Source organism: Loxodonta africana, chromosome 16 (assembly GCF_030014295.1).
Source record: "Loxodonta africana isolate mLoxAfr1 chromosome 16, mLoxAfr1.hap2, whole genome shotgun sequence".
In the NCBI taxonomy this organism is placed as follows: Eukaryota; Metazoa; Chordata; class Mammalia; order Proboscidea; family Elephantidae; genus Loxodonta; species Loxodonta africana.
The window spans coordinates 681,423-688,476 of record NC_087357.1 but is presented as its reverse complement, the minus strand read 5'-3'; the positions used below and the strand labels follow the sequence as shown (position 1 = coordinate 688,476).

General features: G+C 37.9%; 1 pseudogene; it reads right to left on the bottom strand.

The window, feature by feature from the left end:
• Positions 1-1,798: 1,798 nt before the first annotated feature.
• On the bottom strand, positions 1,799-3,586 carry LOC100655711 (CCR4-NOT transcription complex subunit 11-like; annotated as a pseudogene).
• Positions 3,587-7,054: the final 3,468 nt, after the last annotated feature.

Here is a 7,054-nt window from a genome sequence, read left to right as displayed (position 1 = left end):
GGAGGGAAATTTACATCAAGGAAATGGCTTACAGGTTTATAGAAGCTGGAACATTCCAAGTCCATGGGTCAGCATAGAGGCTTGGTTCTCCTGATTCATGTAGCCGCAGGGGCTGGAGAACTCAAGTTTGGCAGGACAGAGAGCAGAGCTCTTCTTCACAGGCTGTACAGACTGATGGATTCCAAGATCAGCAGGGAGGACCAAAGGTAAGCTGCTAGCTTAAGTACGAAGAACTGAAAGTCAGATGAACAGGAGCCAGCTGCAGGATATAAAGCCAGCAGTAGACCAGGAACCTTGCCAGAATGTCCACTTCTATTCAATGCAGGCCACCTGACCAACCTTTTACTCACAGCAGATCCTATTATGGAGGTGATCACATTATATCAAATCTCATCATGGAAGTGATCACATCATAATACGACTGCCAAACTACATCACAACTGCCAAACCACTGAGAATCATGGCCCAGACAAGTTGATACACAACCTTGACCATCACAGTTACTCTTGTTGCAGTTAGCTGGGAAGGTATCTGTCAGGGACAACTCATCTGCCAGACTCTGAATCCTATTATTTATAATGCACGACATGTTCAATGCCCAAGACAACCAAGCAAACAGTCAAGGCAAGAACATCAGCTCCTACATGCTCTTTGGTCCCCAAAGAATAATTCACCGTACTAGAACTAGAGTCAATATTTATTAAACTGTAGGTGACACATTTTGTAAACCTCAGTATGAATTACATAATAAAAGTTTTCCAGGAAATCTACCTATAATTGTTCTATTTTCTTTATGTTTATTCTTTCCTTTCTGAATTAATTTGCTTTTGAATACAAACTCTGGAAAGTATACTTCTGATTGAAAGGGTCTAGTTTAATGGAATTAATGTAAAAGAATTAAAATTTAAGAAGTTTAAATATGCATAATCTATTTTAATAATATAGCAATAGTAAAGCATTAAAACACATTCTTCACAACTTCTGAGATCTTCACACTAAGCAAAAAAAAAAAATCATGACATGGTATTGTTTGTTGCCATTGAGTTGATTCTGACTCATGGCTACCTCCTGCGTGCAGAGCAGAACTGCCCCACAGGGTTTTCAAGGCTGTGGTCTTTTCAAAACAGATTCCCAGGCTTTAATTCCAAAGCTTTCTAGATACATTCAAACCCCTAATCTTTTGGATAGTAGTCTAGCACTCAACCATTTGCACTACCCAGGGACCTGTTCCTGACATATAGTTTCATATATACTCAGATGATTGAATACATTACTCATATTCATTGCTGTTGAGTAAATTGCGACTCATAGCTACCCTATAGGACAGAGTAGAAGTGCCCCATAGGGTTTCCAAGGCTGCAAATATTTACAGAAGCAGACTGCCACATTTTTCTCTTGTGGAGAGGCTGATGGGTTTGGCTGGTGGGTCCCAACCGCTGACCTTTTTGTTACCAACCAAGTGCTTTAACCACTGTACCAAAAGTGCTCCATATATATATATACACACTTATTTTTCCATTAAAAAAAGAACTTCAGTGTAAGGCACTGTTGTCCAAGAGTTAAATGAAGACTAAAAGTCCACATGATACCACCTCACTATAATGCTTCTCAAACATGTCATTTACCCTACCACAGACATGAGGGTAATAATAGCACTCACTCAGCAAGCTATTTGAAATGGTATTCCTCTCAAAGCATTAAATGGTGTTTTTCCTTAAAAAAAACAAACAAAAAATAAAACCTAAAAAAACGATTATTTTATCCTAACAACAATAATTACAGAAGAACTAGCAAATGTCTTGAGAGGGGAAAAAAAAAAAAAAAACTGTACCAGCTATTCCAACCTAGAAAAAGCTTTCTAATAGTTCCTGTGTTTTTGTAAGAGTCCCAAGGAATGCATTTCCTCTGTTGTCTAGTAATCCCCACGATAAGAAGGGATAAAGTTAGAAGTGTGTCCTTGGTTCAGATGGTGTTTAATGAGAAGTTAAGAGCTACCTGTACAACTGGGCTCAAGAATCAAATTTCTCTTGGTCCTCTAAGGATTCAAAATACTCACCTAATGTCACATCAAGGACAGGATCACAAATTTTTAAGAATATCTTAATTTACTATCATGAAATACTTTAGCACTGAAACTTCAGGAAAACTGGATTCATGAATTATCAGAAGTCTGCAACGTGGCTTTTAAGTAAAAACAGGCACTCTGCTCTTTAGTGCTTATCTGCTGTCCTTCAGTAATAGTTTTCTGGGATAACCGTTCCTCCCATGGATAACAAGACACCTAAAAGACACATTTTTTTCAAGTTCTTACCAAAAGTTCATCTGAAGGTAAAAAAGTCATCCAGGAAAGTAAAACTTTAAGTAGATAAAGTATTGTTTATATGCACTACACCAAGCAATCCACTCAGGGTTTTAACAGTTTTAAAAATTAAACCACGGTCCGGGTGAACAATGACTGGTGTAGTTTCGATGAGGTATTACTTTGACATTTTAGTCTCAGAAGGGGTTTCCCCAGTATCCAACGTCTTCAACAACCAGAAAAGACCAGCAGCTTCTCGTATCCTATGGGATTCAATACAGAATGCCTGCACTTCTATAAACAAGTCCTGCACATTAATAATTTTGTTACAGATCAAGGATCGGAGGAAGACACAGACAAGGTTCACCAAATGATACTTAAATTGTTCACAAGTAGAGATGTAATTGGATATATAAAGGTGGATAAATTCAAGAGGTAGATCAACAGCTGTAGTTAGCTGATTTAGAACTTCCACTGAATGTAAGGACATGTCCATATTGACCAGCACTTAAAAATACTTGGTTATCTGGCTCAACTGCATTAATTTCAGCAACATTTCTATAGCAACTAAAGACTTGTTTTCCACGAGATCAGGAAGATCGGCTGGAGTCAGGCCAATATGATAGACAAGTTTTGCATTTTTTTTTCAACTCACCAAGGAACGTGTTTGTTGAGGAGAAGATAAGGGGTATTTGAAGGCTTTGGCCATTGTTTGCTTCATCTCTATACCAGTGCTACTCTTAACAGACATTGACTTATCCCACTGAATTGTATGGTCAGTCTCTGTCAGATTTAGCCATGCCAACTCATCCTCACAAACATGGAGTGGAGGTGTTAGAAAAACGCTGGTCAAAAATGGCTTTCAATAGGTGGTTTTGGTCCACTGACTAAAGCTTCTGTGTTTTGAGAGGCAATCAAGCTGTCAAATCCAAAACTGGAAGAATTGAGGTCTGGGTCACTGAGAATGCTAGGGAAGCTAGCTTTACTCTGTGTTGGCAATTCTGACTGGCACTCAGCTAAGGCTGCTTGAAGCCCACTTATGTCCACACACTGGCCCCTGTTTCCAACACCCATGAAAGCAATCTGGCAAGGTGCTTTTAGAAGAGTTCCCTTGGTGGTTCCAGCATCAGCTGGGAAAGAAAAAACTTTTCTCTTGGAGTTATAGGAGGTAAAAACCCTGAGAGTCGTGGCCAGTCTGGCTCCTGGGTGCCACGCGCCGGCTTCACAGGGTTGAACAGGTGCTTGAAACTGGTAATAAAGGGGTTGGCAGTGAGCAGGTTGAAGTTGTCAAGGATTTCATTTTACTTGGATCCACAATCAACACCCATGGAAGCAGCAGTCAAGAAATCAAAAGACACATTGCACTGGGCAAATCTGCTGCAGAAGACCTCTTTAAAGTGCTGAAAACAAAGATGTCACTTTGAAGACTAAGGTGCACCTGACCCAAGCCATGGTATTTTCAATCACATCGTATGCACACAAAAGCTGGACGATGAATAAGGAAGGCTGAAGAAGAATTGATACCTTTGAATTGTGGTGTTGGTGAAGAATATTGAATATACCATGGAATGCCAAAAGAACAAACAAATCTGTCTTAGAAGAAGTACAACCAGAATGCTCCTTAGAAGCAAGGATGGCGAGACTGTGTCTTACGTACTTTGGACATGTTATCAGGAGCGATCAGTCCCTGGAGAAGGACATTATGCTTGGCAAAGCACAGAGTCAGCAGAAAAGAGGAAGACCCTCAATGAGGTAGACTGACACAGTGGCTGCAACAATGAGCTCAAGCATAACAACGACTGTTAAGGATGGCTCAGGCCCAGGCAGTGTTTCATTCTGTCATGCATAGTGTTGCTATGAGTCAGAACTGATTTGATGGGACATCGCTGTTACCCTGTGTTGGGCTTTGTTTTTTGCTTTTTTAATCTTGCCTTTTTTTTTTTTTTTTGGATTTCCCTGTCTGGGTTGATTTCTGGTTGCTCTGTCCAGTGTTCTAGTCTTGGGTTGATATCTGATATTATTGATTTTCTAACCAAAGAACTCCCTTTAGTATTTCTTGGGTTTTGGTTTGGTTTTTATGAATTCCCTCAACTTGTGTTTATCTGGAAATGTCTGAATTTCACCTTCATATTTAAGAGACAGTTTTGATGGATATATGATTCTTGGCAGGCAATTTTTGTCCTTCAATTTTTTAAATATGTCATCCTGTTGCCTTCTTGCCTGCATGGTTTCTGCCAAGTAGTCCGAGCTTATTCTTATTGGCTCTCCTTTGTAGGTGACTTTTCTTTTATCCCTCACTGCTCTTATACTTGTCTCTTTATCTTTGGTTTTGGCAAGCTTGATTATAATATGTCTTGGTGACTTTCTTTTGAGATCTACCTTATGTGGAGTTCGATGAGCATCTTGGATAGATATCTTCTCATCTTTCACAATATCAGGGAAGTTTTCTGCCAACAAATCCTCAACAATTTTCTCTGTATTTTCTGTTATCTTACCTGTTCTGGTACTCTAATCACTTGTAGATTATTTCTCTTGATAGATACCCACATGATTCTTAAGGTTTCTTCATTTTTTTTTAATTCTTTTATCTGATTTTTCTTCAAATATATTAGTGCCAAGTGATTTATCTTTGATTTCAGAAATTCTAGCTTCTACTTGCTCAATTCTGCTCCTCTGGCTTTCTACCGAGTTATCTAATTCTGTAATTTTATTATTAGTCTTCTGAATTTCTGATTGCTGTCTATGGATTTTTCCAGCTTATTAAACTTTTCATTATGTTCCTGAATAATCTTTCTAATTTCTTCAATTGCTTTATCTGTGTGTTCATTGGCTTGTTCTGCGTATTGCCTCATTTCCTTCCTGATGTCTTGGAGGGAGGCTGAGAACATTTCCCTTGAGAATAAGAACAAGACAAGGATGCCCTTTATCACCACTCATATTTAACATTGTGCTGGAAGTCCTAGCTAGAGCAATAAGGCAAGAAAAAGAAATAAAGGGCATCCAAGTTGGTAATGAAGAAGTGAAATGCTCCCTCTTTGCAGATGATATAATACTATACATAGAAACTACAAAAGCCTCCATGAGAAAACTACTGGAACTAATACAAAGATACAGTATAGGCACAGGATACAAGATAAACATATAAAAATCAGTTGGATTCCTATACACCAGTAAAGAGAATGATGAAAAGGAAATCAGGAGAACAATACCATTTATAATATTCCCTAAAAAAAAAAAAAAAAAAAAAAAAAAAAAAAAAAACTTAGGAGTAAATCTAACCAGGGATATAAAAGGCTTATACAAAGAAAACTATAAAACACTATTGCAAGAAACCACAAGAAATCTACCTAAATGGAAAAACGTACAACAATCACAGATAGGTAGACCCAAAATTGTGAAAATGATAATTTTACCCAAAGCGATTTACAAATATGATGTAATCCAATTCCAAATACCAACAACATTCTTTAAAGAGATGTAAAAATAATCATTAACTTATACAGAAAGGGAAGAAGCAGGATAATAAAGCACTACTGAAGAAGAAGAATAAAGTAGGAGGACTAGCACTACCTGACCTCAGAGCCTACCATACAGCTACGATAGTCAAAACAGCCAGGTACTGGTACAATGATACATTGACCAACTGAACAGAATTGAGAACCCAGATCCAAATTAATCCACCTACACTTACCAGATCTTCGACAAGGGCCCAATGTCCATTAAATGAGGAAACGACAGTCTTTTAACAAATGGTGCTGACAAAACTGGATGTTCGTCTGTAAAAAAATGAACAGGACCCATACCTCACACCATATGCAAAAACTAATTCAAATTGGATCAAAGACCTAAATATAAAACTAAAAAGTTCATAGAAGAAAAATAGGATCAACGCTAGAGGCCCTAATACACGGCATTACCCAGATACAAACCATAGCCAACAACACACAAACTTCAGAAGATAAGCTGCATAACTGAGATCTTCTAAAAATTAAACACTTATCCTCATCAAAAGATTTCACCAAAAGAGTAAAAAGAGAACCAATAGACTGGGGAAATTTTTTAGCTATTATAAATCATACAAAAGTCTAATCTCTAAAATCTGCAAGAAAATCTAACATCTCTACAACAAAAAGACAAATAAACCAATTAAAAAATAGGCAAAAGAAATGAACAGACATTTCACCAAAGAAAACTTATTCAAACGGCTGACAGGTACATGGGAAATGCTCAAGATCACTAGCCATTAGAGAAATGAAAATCGAAACCACAATGAGATACTACCTCACCCCAGCATTACTGGAACTAATCAAAAAAACAGGACATAACAAATACTGGAGAGGCTGCGGGAAGATTGGAACTCTTATGCACTGCTGGTGGGAATCCAAAATAATGCAACCGTTTTGGAAATTGATACGGTGCATCCTTAGAAAGCTAAAAATAGAAATACCATATGATCCAGCAATCCCACTGCTAGGAATATATCCTAGAGAAATAAGAGTCATCACACAATTAGACATATGCACACCCATGTTCACTGCAGCATTGTCCACAATAGCAAAAAGATGAAAACAACCTACATGCCCATCAACAGATGAATGGATAAAATACTATAGTACATACACACAATGGAGTATTATGCAAAGATAAAGAACAATGATCAATCTGTGAAGCATCTCATGGCAGGGATGAATCTGGATGGCATTATACTGAGTGAAATAAGTCAATCACGAAGGACAAATACTGTATGAGACCACT